We start from the raw sequence: 12,600 nt of genomic DNA on the forward strand, positions 1-12,600 counted from the left end.
CCTAAATTGATCAATGACTAGAGAAGACCTCTCAGTTACAAGCCAAACTTATTGAAATTGCCAAATTAAGGTGTTTTGACCAAAAGTCATCTTAACTTCATTTTAACTGTGTTTTTTTAGATGGGAGATAAAGGTGTTTTACTGCTGAATGTGTGGATCCATTTTGGGTTGGGTAGCGGTAGGTGTGGTTGATACAGAGGCATTATTGTATACATCTTGCTGGTTAACCACCCCTGTTTCCCACTGTCTGATGTCCAGAAACCACAATGTCACAGCAAATGCTGTTTCCAGAAGCTATGATATCACTTAACACTGCAATATGTGGTGGGCAAGTGCCCACAAGAGGCTGCTACCTTCTAAGGAGGAAAGATTCAAAGACATAAAAACCTCCTTTCTGGATGAAGACTTCAAAGGATTGAAGAATACCAGGAATCCAGAACCCAATAGTGGGATACTTCAGGAGGGACGAGTCAGGATCAGCAAGTGGAGGGAGCATGAAAATTTCCCACAACAAGAAACTCAAAGGATTGGATAAACTAGAAAGGAATCCAGGAATGATGAAAGAGGGAAGGAAACGGGAATGAGAGCTGAATCTGACTGCTGCTGCCTTTTAAAGATGTTCTGCAGCTAAACTCCTCAGGCAGGCTCCAGGGGATTGAAACGCAGCCCACAGCTGTGGGCTTCATGCAGCATTTCCTGAGATGTGGTAAATATGGGACCACGTAAGGTACTGTGGGTCTTTGGTGTCTTAGCGACCTGGGTGCCCAAGTCGTTGCAAGAACCTGAATGAACCCTCTTGGTGCAAAGCATTTTTCTCACGCAACCTTCGGTCATATGTATTGGTGTAATTATTAGGTCTGGGCAGAGTTCGTGGTGTTCCGCGTACAAAACAATCTGCTGCACTACGTGGAGTTCTGCAAGTGGGGTAATGCGTTTGGTCGCATCATTCGTGCTGATTTTTACCACCGGGTTTGTCCTGTGCTGGAAAATAAGAGCAAAATGCACTATGTGCAGCGTAAGAGGGCGCTGCTTCTTTCTGCTGCTCAAGTGGATGTTCTCACAGCAGGGTTGGAAAAAAGGCATGTGCTCCAATTTAGTATCAGAGTGGCAAATGAGGCCGCTCAGACCAATCCTGGTGCTGGTCTCATGTGAGAATACCATCTGGATTGGGTTGGAGACCTGTGTCCTGAGGGCGCATCCCTTTCTGGCCCAATGGCAACGAGAGGAACAGCAAGGCAGCAGTGGTAGAGGAGCCCAACAGCAGAAAAGTCTTATTTTTTTTCTTTTATATTATTTAAAACACCTTAGCGGAGGAGTCGCCAATGGTTTCAATCACATTTCAGGTTTTCTTTTGACAATAATTACCTGTAAAGGTCTTGCATGTGTGGTCTTCGTTGCATCAATAAGCCATGTCGATTAGTGGTTGATCCATGGGTTTTTGGTTATTGAGAACGGAGGCAAGATGGCGGCCGCGTAGCTGTGGTCGGCAGCAGAAGATCACAATGAGGATGCTGTCCAAGTTTTAGTTCGGTGCACACAGGGGGGGACAAGACAGTATGTAACGCGGTTCTACAAGAGGATTAAACTACCGCCAACGAAGGAATGATCCTTCTGCTTACCTGCAGCCGCTCCGAAAGACCATTTCTCCGGGCTCTGGCGTTGGTTGTTACGGCTCTCGCTTCCTGCTGCCGGCGTGCAGAGATTGCCGGTGGGCGGGGCGTCCGTGCGAAGCAGCGGAGTAGGGCGGAGATCCGCGTAGAGCTGAAGCTGAAGCTGAAGCTCAGGAGCAGAGCTAGAATCCGCGACCTGGATCCGGGCCCTAGCAATCCCTGGAACTCCATGACAAGGAGAAGAGGCTGCCAGCTGAGATCAGTTGCAATGGCCCCAAAAATAATTAATACCAAGACGGTGGCCCCTAAGAAGAAAGGAGGGGGTGAGGGGAGAACGGTGACATTGGATGGAGCTGATGTACGGCCGAAACAACAATCGCCCTCACTGTGGAAACAGCAGCTGCAGCTGGCCATTAACACACGTCAGACACGTCAGGCCACCGCCTCGATTGCAGATTTGTTTTCAAAGGGTGGAAAGGAGAAAGGGGCAAAGGAGAATTCATCGCAGGCGTCTGCTGGGGCAACACAGGAAGGTGGGGTTCAATCTGCGTTACCCACCAGATCTGCTGGCATCGAAGAAGGGGCGGATGCTGGAACTGCCCAGCAAGTTCCTGATGAAACTATGGTCAAAGCTCCTCCAGCCAGTAGCGGGCAAGTGAATAATTCTACCCAGGCAATTGCAGTAGGAAGAACACCCAAGAGTCAAGAGACCCTGGTCATCAATGTAGGTGCTAGCCCTAAGGCAGCCCAATATTTCAGCAATGGCTCTCCCCACGGGAAAGAGGGTGAGCAGCCCAAGACAGGGGTTGCCCAGGGGGATAGCAGCTATGACCCAGCTTTGAGCGAAGCAATCCCAGGTGTAATGGTGGGGGGTCAGATGGAAAAGGTCCCAAGTGAATGTTTCTTCTCAGTGTCTGGGAACGCAGAGTCGACAGACGAGGATGAACACAGCTCCTTTCTGGAAGGCAGCATGCAAGATACAGAAAGTGATCTGGAGCAGGAGCCCCCTTCCACAGCTGTCAGGCCTGCGGCAGGTCTGAAGGAGCAAGCACACTATGAGCTGAGCTGGGATCATTCATCAGCCATGCCATTGCAAGGGAGTCCTATCACGGAGGCATCTCAGATGTCGCTCCTGGAATTGATACATCAGGAAATTATCGCTCATCGGGAGGAGACTCGCCAAGACAGCAGGAAATCACAAGCTGCTATGAGGAAAATTCAGGGGGGTCGTGAGGAAGCTGTCTAAGGCGTGTACGACTCTGGGTGACAGGGTTTCGAACCTGGAGGAGAGGGTTGTCTCAACTGAGGCCGAGGCAGCAGCGGCAGTAACTAAAGTGGATGCCCATTGCTCACAGGTGGTAGATATCCAATGGAAGCTCGAGGACATGGAGAACAGACTGAGACGGAATAATCTCAGGGTCCTTGGGATCCCGGAGGGGGTTGAAGGCTCAGACATTAGAGCGTACATCATCAAGTTATTCGACTTGGCATTCCCAGAGCTATCTAGCTGGAACTGGTCCTGCGAAATTCAGAGGGTACATCGTACTCCTTTTAACGTACGGAAAAATGCAAGGGAAGGAGATAAGCCAAGGGCTATTCTAATCTTTTTTGGCAATTTCGTACTGAGGCAATTAATTGCAGAGAAGGCAAGACAGGATGCGAGGAGGTCTAGTGAGGGGGTTTCCTTCTTCGTTCGGCCAGATTTCTGCCATGCCACGGTAGAAAGGAGATGGAGACTTCGGCAGCTCATTAAACCCTTCCAGGAAAGGAAATTACAGGCTTACCTGATAAACCTTGCTCAGCTAAAGGTTATCAATGAGGGGAAGACCAACTATTTTGCTTCCGAGATAAAGGCGAAGGAGTATCTTGACTCTCTGGGCAATTAGGCTATCGCGGAACTGGCGAACTACCTGGCCATTATGTTTTGTTGGGGTATTTAGGTCTCAGTATCTTCCTTGTTACATATGTGGACTTTCCCTAGCAAGGATGTTAGGTTATAGGTTATAGGTGACGGGTGTTTCTATGATTCCTCATGGTGATCACTGCTTCACATCATATGCACAGACAAGGTCTATGTGCCTCGATTGAGGGGGTGTTGGGGAGGGTGTGGGGGGGTCCGGGAGTTGGGGGGTTGGAGGGGGTGTGGGGGGAGCGGGGTGGGGTAATGGGGTGTGGGGGGAAAAAGGGGAAAAAAATGAGATAATCTGGTGCTGTATGGTTGTATGGTGTTGTATGGAGATTGGTAGGTACGAACCCGGCTGGCTCAGAGTTGCAATCGTGTTAGTAGGGATGATGATGATGATGATGTATGAATATTTCGAGACTAACAGGGCATACAGTGGCAAGGATAATCAGAAAATTAAATAATGTCGAACATTAGGATTTGTACAGTCAATGTAAGTGGATTGAATGATTGGAAGAAACGTCAAAAGCTGGATTATTTTGTTAATTATAATGGGATTGATGTACTGTGTCTGCAAGAGACCCACCTGCCGTGGGCCAGACGGAACCTACTTTGCATTAGGGGTTTTGACCTGTTAGCCTGTACATCACAGACATCTATAACCAGGGGGGTTGCAATTCTAGGCAGATCATCATTAGGGGGGTCGAAGCGGGTTAAAAGCGATAGTCTGGGTAGGTGGGTCATTGCAGAGATGAGATTAGGATATACAATCTGTTCAATCTATGGGCCAAATTGTGATGATCCTGATGTTTTTGACTTCCTGGAAGAAGAGTTAGCTGGCTGGTCAACCCCTATGATTGTTTGTGGCGATCTGAATATATCCACTGGCTGGCATAATGTCCCTAATTACATAGGACGGAAACCAAAGGTTTTTCGGGCTATGTCCTCCCTAATGAACTCACACGGGCTAAAGTATGTTTGGGGTGAAAAGGAGCCGCAGAACCCCGGGTATACGTATTTTTCACACCCGTTTCAAAAATATTCTAAATTAGACTATTTTTTTATCTCGACATCAGAATTGAGCAGGGTCAGTATAAAGAAAGCTCCAAGAATAATCTCTGACCATAATCCGCCGATCTTATCTTGTAGAATAGATTTAGTAGCGAAAAGTCATACCAGTTGGACCTTTCAAAGAAGGCTACTATCAGACCAAAGATTTTTGGAACATATTAAAAAATGGTCAGGGGAGTTTTTCGACGCAAACCGCTATAGCACATCCAGGAACAATGTCTGGGATACTTTTAAGGCGGCTCTTAGGGGGGAAACCATTAGCTGCTCAGCGAGATTAAGGAAGGCGGACAGGGGAGAGCTAGATAAGCTTATGGGAGATTTAACTAAGGCAGAGGAATTGCATATTAGGGACATTGGGAGCGGAGAGGATGGGAAGGAGAGCCAAAGAAGTTTGGCGATTATTAAAGCCGAACTCCAAAAACTGGTTACACAGAAGGCAGTGGGGGATTATCAGGCATCAAGAGCCAAGCGGTATGAGACAGGGGAGCAGGCAGGCAGGGCACTAGCACTCCGCATCAGACAGGATAGAACGAGGACTATCATATCGAGTATACAAGAGGATGGTAAGAATTACTCGGAGTCAACAGATATCTTAAAGGTTTTTAAAAACTTCTACCAAAAACTGTACGATGAAGAGAGCCGTCAAGGACAACAAATGCCGGAGAATGGTAATAGTGGCCCAATGCTGGATGAACTATCCAGAGAAGAGTTAGATAGGGATATGACTGGAAGCGAGATTCAGGCCGCCCTACGGGAACTTGCTGCCGGTAAGGCAGCGGGTCCCGACGGAATCCCCCTGGAAGTCTACAAAAGCATCGAATCTGAGATAGCCCCTATCCTGTTGGATCTTTTTAACGGCATACTGAGCACTGGGGATATTCCAGATTCTTGGAAAGAGACCAACATAATTATCTTTCACAAGAAGGGCAAACCCAAGGAGAACCCAGGCTCTTACCGGCCTATTTCGCTCATTAATGCGGATACCAAACTTTATTCAAAAATCTGGGCCAAAAGGCTGGGGAGGGTCATCAGCGGTCTTGTCTCTCCCTGGCAGCATGGGTTTGTGCCAGGGCGTGGCACGACGGACCATACTTGCCGAGCTATAGCACTGTTTGATGCCCATGCTGCCGGGGGGGGAGAGATGGCCATGATCCTACTCGATGCGGAGAAAGCATTTGATCGCGTGGTCTGGGAGTATCTGTGGGGTATCCTCGCAAGTAGGGGATTCGGCCCCAAGGCTATGGGAGCCCTTAGAGCCATGTATAAAGATCCGGTGGCCAGGGTGTCAGTAATGGGAGAGAGATCGGAGAAAATTGTTATCAAGAGAGGAACACGTCAGGGCTGCCCCTGTTCCCCGATCCTCTTCTCACTTTATATAGACCCCCTGATTCAAAGAATATTGGGCTGCCCTCAGATTAGTCCAGTGACGGTGAATGGGTATAAAAATAAACTGCTAGCATATGCCGATGATTTGGCGGTTCTCACTACTGATCCGCAGCAGGCGATGCCTGTACTTGCAGAGCTGGCGAAGGACTTCGGCAGTAGGTCTGGGTATCTTCTAAATGAGGGGAAAACCCAGATTATCTGTACGAAGAACATTATTAAATCGGACAGCAGATATGTAGACTCAGCGGTTTATTTAGGGGTAAGAATTAACGCTTCAGTGGATAAGATTATTACAGAAAACTACTGCCCCCTTATGGGATCGATTGAAGCAGAATTAAAAAGGTTGGATGTATTACACCTCTCTCTGGTAGGGAGGGTAAACGTTCTCAAAATGTCAATGTTCCCAAAGGTCCTTTATTTGTTTCGGGCTATCCCATTACTGCTGGAGGAAAAAGTATTAAATAAGCTGGAATCAATATTCAACCGGTTTATCTGGCAATACGGGAAGACCAGGCGCTCCATGAACCTTATGTCGCTCCCGCATGAAAGGGGGGGCATGGCTCTACCAAATATTCGTTTATACCATTTATCCTGCCTACTGGCTCAAATGTCAATACTTTTTCATTCAATCCCTAGCCCGGAAGCGGCCCAGGGAAAGAGTCAGGATCCCCCATCTATTTTTGAGCTTTTATTGGGGAAGAAGGCTGTTGGGCTACTTTTAAGTGAGGTGGACCGGAGATATTATGAGAAGGCCCGGTTTAAGATTCTGGGTGGGGTTTGGGGGACTTGGAAAGCCATCCAAAAGTTGCTGGGAATCCCTAAAATCAATGCGCATCTCCTCCTCTGGAATTCTAATCTGTTCCCTCATTTGGGTATGGATAGGAACTGCCTGTTTTGGAAAGAACAGGGAATTAGAAACATAGGGGACATTATGGAGGGGGGGGGAGGTCCTCAGGTTTGAAATGATTCAGCATAAGTTTGGGATTCCGTCTAATCATTGGTTTCTGTACGGACAGTTAGTCCAAACGCTGATGGCATTTAGACCAAGGATTTCCGTAACAAGTTGCTTCCCCCTGATTGAATATTTAGGGAATGGGGGTAATAAAATCAAATTTGTTTATAACCATCTATTGGTAGGTTTGCAGGACGATTTGGAGAAAACAGAATCTGCAATTGCAGGGAAATTAGGTGATCCCGATGTGGATGTAGATCTAGCACTCGCATTAAATAAGAGACTATTTCGATCCTCTAATCTACGGGCTCAGCACTACAAAACGGTGTTTAATCTGTATTTTACTCCGGCAAAGTTGTATGTCTGGGGCCTGGTGGAGAATGATAATTGTCCTAGATGTGAAAATGGTCCTGCGGATCTAATCCACATGTTCTACCAGTGTGATAAGCTTGCTATGATATTAAGGGAAATTTCTAATTTTCTGGAGGGGCTGCTAGAATGTAGGATTGTTTTATCCCCTACCCTGATGCTGCTAGGCGTTGATAGGAAATCGGAGTTGGGCAGTGCTGCCGAAGCCTTGGTTTTTATATCTACGGCTGTGCTGCGCATTCTTATTTCAGCAGGCTGGAAAGATTCCTCCCCTCCTACCTTTCAAATGTGGATTACAAGGCTGCTTGGTATGCACAATATAGAATCATGTCTATATGAGTTAAAAGGTAAAAAATTAAGGGAATTAGGTAGGAACATCTGGGCACCACTTGCAATTTGGAGGAGCTCGAACGTCTAATTTTTGCTTCATTTATTTCTTGATCAAGTACGGTTTAGAACCAGCTTGGTTCGTATCATATGTTTCTATTATGGTTTGTCATTTATAACGTGTTTTTCTTCTTGGTTTAAAAGGAATATTTATATAATGAATTTGTATATATTTTTGTATGACACCAGTAAATCTCAAATAAAAAATAATAAAAAATAAATAAATAAATAAGCCATGTCGATAGCATGGTGTGTACTGTAATACAGCCTTATAGCCTGCTGTAGCAGGCTATACCGGCCATTAAAGGCCCGCTCCAGAGTTAAAGGCCAAGTCGAAGACAACTTTAATGTTGGTATAGCTCAGCTACGGAGGGCTATAAGAACATTCTGCCCTCTAGTGGTGGAATATTCTAACAAATAAAACAAAGGCCGCAGGGATTTAAATCCCCTCAGGCTCCATGAGTCCTTTGTTCACAGCAACAGCTCTGAACCACAGACATTGAAATGTTAGCGCTCTGGGCTTTTACCAGCCATTAGAAGCCCGCAGCACTCTATTGTTTTCAATGGTGCGCTCAACATTCCAATGCTCTAAATCTAATGTCATTAAGAACAAAGTGACCCAATAACCCACAAAGAACAAGGTAAGGTTATCAAAAAAACAATGTTCCATATAGGATTTGTTTTTTAGGTCAAGCCTAGCGCAGCGCGAATGTGCTGCTCTAGGAGAGGGCCTCTTGGAATCACTCCAGACTTTCCAGAGACTTCTCTGTGTGGGTCGGACTCCTCCCACATATTCCATTGGCCTTTGTGTGTGGCTTTCAATAATGAAAGTACGCAAATGGCCAAAGAACGGTGCATGTCCCACCTTTCCTCTAAACGTTCACTCCCATGGCCTATGGGTCTCGGAAGTGAGCAGCGGCGCGCAGGCTGGCAGCTGGTCGTGGATCAGGTGACTAATTTATAGCGCAGTCGCTTTCACTTTCGCAGCTGTGCTGGTTTCCTTTCTTCTTCCTGTGGGCGTGCCTGGCATGTTTCTCCTGACTTGTTTGTTTAATTCTAAGGGGGAGAATCTCCCTCCCCAACCCTCCTTAGTGGTAGGGGGCTTGCTTGCTGCGCTTACGCATTATCTAAATTGGTGGTACGACACACTTAGCTAGTGGCGGTTTTGGTTCCTTGTCTGGCCCTGTCACTGGAATCCAACGGTTTGCCCCAGAGCAGTCCAACAGCTCACAGCTCCTTTTGAACATGTCGCCCCTCCCAGGCAGGGAACAAGGATTTATGTATATTTTCGAAATTCCTTAAATAGTGCCTACTGCTTAACTACCATGAGACTGGCTGCCTCTCTGTGACCGTAATTGGGTACTCTTTATCGTACGTGTAACAGTTGGCGCACCAGCTTTTCCCCGCTGGTGCGCTCACGGTGGCTGGCGTGAGTGCGTGTATATAATAAAGAAAGCGGAGCTGCCGCAGCAGTCGGTGTACCACCACACACGCGAGTCGGCATCTTATTTCACCGCTGCGCGCACCTAAGCAATTACCGCGCCACACAGCGGAAGAGCAGCCCCCACCCGCACTGGAACACTGGCAACGAGGGTGGGAGGCCCAGGCATGCTTTTGGTCCACAAAGCGCGAAAAGGAGTGTAGCTGGCAGCACCGGCGCCACTGCAACCACGAGACCAGCACCTGCTCTGCTGAAACCACGAGGCTCTTCCAGACCTCTGCAGGCTCACCACACGTGCCCCACCTGGCATGGCCCCAACACTGTAGAAGCAGTTTCCTGGCGACAGATGCGACATCCCCGACGGCTCCCTGCTGCATTTGCCAGGTGGGCCACTGGTGCCACGTGCAAGAGAAGGGTGAAGCACACACACCTCAAGGAGTGCCACAGAGACACCCTGGTACCATTCCCCAGCCTGAGTGAGTACCCCACACTTATGCACACGCAGGCTTGCATGGCACTGAGTGCGGTTGCGCCACCTCCCGTGCCAGAAGACCGCCCGCCAGCAGCAAGACTTTTCGCTAAGCTGCCAACCTGCGCCCACGCCACACAAGATGGGCGATCAGGACAACGCCACCCAAGCCCCGGTGCCGGCAGTACCGCATCACCCTCCCTCTGACATACTGCCTCCTTTCAGTGAGTCAGCGGACCCTTCAACGGCCGCGACACGATGGCAGACATGGCTTGGCCGCCTAGAGAACTATTTCATCGCTATGCGCGAAAAGGATGGAGCAGTGAAACGCTCACTTCTACTCCACTATGCAGGAGAAGAGATCTACCTCCTGTTCAAGCATTTACCAGACACGGGCCCCCCCAACGATTATGCCGCGGCGGTCACGGCCCTGAACGCCCATTTTGTTCCCCAAATGAACCCTGACTTTGAGCACTTTAAACTAAGACAGGCAAAGCAACGGGAAGGCGAGTCTGTTGACGCTTTTCACGCATGGCTGAGGGAGCTAGCCACAACGCACCTCGTGGGCGACCGAGCCGCGGAAGAAATCAGAGCCCAGTTGATCCTTGGGATACGCAGCAAGACCCTACGTGGCCTCATATTAAAGCAGCCGAACATACTAATGAATGATATCCTGGTGCCAGCGAGATCCCATGACCTGTTGGCGGCGTGTGCAGAAGAGATGGACATAGCTCTGATGAGAGGACCAGAAAAGAGCGTCACGGTAAAGTCGGAAAAGGCGGACGCAGTTAGGACAAAAGACAGGACCCACAGGCCGCGAGATCGTCAGACACAGACCCCAAAGAACCGCTGTGGATACTGTGGGTACGAAGAACACCCCTCACAGTCGTGCCCGGCACAAGGGAAGACATGCACCAACTGCGGCATCGCAAATCACTTAGCATCAGTGTGCAGGAGAAAGACGCAGCGTAAAGAAGGGAACAGGCCTAAACCGATGAGACGGATGGTCCGCCAGCTGTCGCAGGTCTCGCTGACATCTCAATCTGGGAGCAAGAAAAGAGAACAGACAGCCTACCAAGAGGATGCGTCCACGTTGGACGACGAGGGAGAAACATGTCTAGTCTCGTTCACCCGAGCCCTTAACAGCAGAAGGCGACCCCAACCTCGCTGCATGGTCCAGGTCGCTGGGTCCGATGTCAATGCGGTGATAGACACTGGTGCATCGGTGACTGTGATGGGGATCCAGCAGTACAACAAGCTGAGGCCCAAATCAGAACTCAGGCCATCAAAGGGCAAGATATTCGCATACGGCAGCGACACATCGTTACCACTCAAAGGCAAGATGACTGTGCCAGTACACTCAGGAAGTGTCGAAATCCCCATCGACATCCACGTGATAAACCAAGAGGTGGACACGCTACTCAGCAGACACGCAGCCGAAGATCTGGGACTAATAATGGAAGGTGCAGATGGACCAGACGTCAGAACTGCTGAGCCAGTTCAAGGACTTATTTAAAGGGCTAGGCAAAATAAAGAGAGCCCCAATAAAGCTACATATCAACACCACCGTCCCACCGACAGCCCTAAGACACAGAAGGAACTCGTTTCCCCTCCGACCGCTGGTAGAAGAGGAACTACAAAAACTCAATGGTATAACATTTCAGTATATCATCTGCTGCGGAGATCTTCCAAAATGCTGTTAAAGAAATCCTGGTCGGGCTCCCTGGTGTCTTAAACGCGAGTGACGACATCCTCATTCACTCGAAGATGGTGGAAGAACACTACCAACACGTGAAAGCGACGCTGAAGGAACTGTCAGAACACGGGGTCACCCTTCACAAGCAGAAGTGCCTGCTGTTCCAACAGACTATTGAATTCTTCGGATACACGGTCACGCAAGAAGGCATACAGGTCGACCCACGGAAATCCAAAGCTATCAAGACAGCCGTTTCATCCCCAACCTAGCCACCCTTGCAGAACCTCTCTGAAGCCTCACTCGAGCGGACGCCATGTGAAAATGGGGTCCGGCGGAAGAAACAGCATTCCAAGCAGTCAAAAAAGTGCTCCTCGACCACACCACCCTGCGAAGGGAACTGAGATACTCGTAGACGCCAGTCCTGTGGGTCTAGGAGCAGTCCTTACACAGGAGCAAGAACCGGGGAGATGGGCTGCCCTAGCCTTTGCCAGCAAAGTGCTACGCCAACAGAGAAGCGATACTCGCAGATTGAAAGGGAAGACCTGGCAATCCGATGGGGCTGCAGACACTTTTACCTATACATCTGCGGACACCCATTCACCGTCGTCACAGACCACCGTCCCCTAGTGCCGCTTTTCAAAGGATCAGCGCCTCACCCTCCACCATGCATTGAGAGGTGGGCCATCGGGCTCCAACACTATGACATGGATGTGATCTACCGGCCTGGCACCAAGAACCCAGCCGACTTCCTATCAAGGCACCAGGACATGACCAAGGAGGAGAGGGAAGAGCAAAACAGTGATGACACAGAAGCACACTTGGACATGCTAGCAGCCCTGACGTGCCCCCGAGCGCTGACAATTGAAGAAATAATCACCGCGCCCAAAGAAGAGCCTGTGATGGTCAAAGTCCAGGACCCTATCCAAGAAGGGCTGTGGTGACAGTTCCTTCAGTCAGCAAACACGTGGTCAAGCCCAGAAAAGGAAAGTCCGGTGCACATGTGGCGAGTAAGCAACGAGCTGAGCCTCACCCAAAATGGACTTCTCCTGAGAGCGACCCGCATCGTCATTCCAGCATCCCTGCAACTGCGGGCAACACAACTAGCCCACGGAGGACACCAGGGAATGGAAAGGATGAAAGCCCGCATGAGAGAGGAGGTCTGGTTCCCAGAGATGGATACCTGGATAGAGGAACTAATCCGCAAGTGCCCATCATGCCAGATCACAAGCGGACCCGAGAGACCAGCGCCTGTCCACACCGAAGAACATGGTCAGAGCCACTGGGAGAAAGTGAGTGTGGACTTCGGAAGGTTTACG

The sequence above is a fragment of the Triturus cristatus genome, chromosome 6 (assembly GCF_964204655.1).
Source record: "Triturus cristatus chromosome 6, aTriCri1.1, whole genome shotgun sequence".
Taxonomy (NCBI): domain Eukaryota; kingdom Metazoa; phylum Chordata; class Amphibia; order Caudata; family Salamandridae; genus Triturus; species Triturus cristatus.